Genomic DNA, 1,974 nt, shown 5'->3' with positions numbered 1-1,974 from the left:
GCCTTTGTCGCCTCTTGGCTGGACTACTCTAATGCCCTCCTCACCGGTTTCCCATCCACTACCATCCATAAAATCCAAAGCATTCAAAACTCTGCCACCCGCATTCTCACCCGCACCAAACTCCACTGCCCGATCACCCCAGTCCTTACCAGACTGCACTGGCTCCCTATCCCAGAGAGGATCAATTTCAACATCCTCACCCTTGTATTCAAGTCCCTGCACTTCTCTGCACCCCTCTACCTCTCTGACCTCCTCTCTCCTCAAAACAGTACCCGTTGCCTTTGTTCCTCTAGATCTGGCCTCCTCCTTGTCCTCCGAATCCTCCACTCCACCCTCGGCGGCTGTGCCTTCAGCCACTATACCCCAAGGCTCTGGAACTGCCTTCCTCACTCCCTTCGTCTCGTTTCCTCCCTTCCCATTTTCGGGTCTCTGCTGAAGACCTTTCTTTTTGATCGCACCTTTGATCACCTTCCTCCCCCTCCCCCCGGCTCAGTCCCGGGATCTGTTAGTGTGAAGCGTTCTGAGACGCCACCCGGCGTGGATGGCGCTATATAAATCCAAGTTGTTGTTGTTGTAGGGCTCTGTCTTGTTTTTAAAGAAGGACCAATCAATGTTTCCCATCAAGGGAATTTTAATTCAAATGATGATCATAATTTATGTTTGAACTTGGAAGCCTTGAATGAAACCCTTTGCTTGATTTCTGCAGCTGCCTAAGCACTCTGAAGAATGATATTTTTGTTAAGAAAGATGGTTCAGGTCTCTCTAATAATTTTTCAATAATTATTATTTAAGCGGTAATTTTAACTAACAGTTTATTTCAATGCTTAACAGTGATTTTAGTAAAAACATCCTCAGTTTGAATAGACACAATTAGCATTTCATCTCGATTCTGAGTCTCTTTTAAATACCTTTTGATTAATGAGATGATTAACTTAGTCACGCAGGTTGCTGGCAACAATGTCATTCATTTACAAATAATAATACTGCAGAAGGTCAAGATTTGTAACATAGCACTTCAAAGGAAAATCTGTTGCTCTTAATTAATAACATTTTCTTAGAAAAGACATTGGAAATTGAGAATAAATTGATGTACAGTGATTCATTAATTAATTTCTATATTTAGTGTTGAACAAAAGTAATTGTACCATTTAATTACTTTGAATTAGGAGCAACATTAAGAAATCGAATTTCTTCATTAGGAGCAAAAATTCTTTGAATGATAATTACTGCAGTAAAACCAGTAACATTTCAGATATTACTTCAAATATTACTTCAGTTCAATTGCACATATGCATTTAAAAGTCAAACTCTTAATTCTTTCAGCTGTATTTCCCTGCAATACATTAGCAACGTGTGCCAGCAAATAAAGATCTCCCTATATAATAATAATCCTTGCATTTTATATACCGTCTTATCACGTCTTCAAGACGTCTGAAAGTGCTTCACATGATATACTGTAAAGTGATTTTACTGTTTTTTTTGTTGGTGAAATGTGTGGACAGAAGAAGTACATTGACCATTCACCTCAAGTTTTGAACTCATCCACGAGGCCTAAACTCCAGTCCAGTCACGTGAGAGGGCTGTATTGTTGAGGATGCTGCTTTTGGAATGAGATGTTAAACTGAGGGTCTGGCTGTCTAGTCCTCAGGTAGATGTTGTGACACTATTTCAAAAGTGAAGGGTGTTTCTCTTGGCCAACAATCCTCCAGATAATGATTCATGTCAGTGCTGTTTGCGGAACCTTGCTGGCACAAATGGCCATCATGTTTATTTGTAAAAAAAAGTTCTTTTCAAGCTCTTGCATTATAATTACGATATAAGATCATTTGGATCTTGAAGGAGATGATGTCCTTCAGAAAGGATGTTAAACCAAGACCCCATCTGCCTATTTAGGTAGACACTGAAGATCCCACAGTGCTGTTCGAAAAAAGGAAGTTTCTCCCAATTTCTTGGTCAACAATCTCCAGATCAAAT

Source organism: Callorhinchus milii, unplaced genomic scaffold (assembly GCF_018977255.1).
Source record: "Callorhinchus milii isolate IMCB2004 unplaced genomic scaffold, IMCB_Cmil_1.0 Scaffold1, whole genome shotgun sequence".
NCBI lineage: Eukaryota > Metazoa > Chordata > Chondrichthyes > Chimaeriformes > Callorhinchidae > Callorhinchus > Callorhinchus milii.
Note: the sequence above shows the minus strand (reverse complement) of the source record.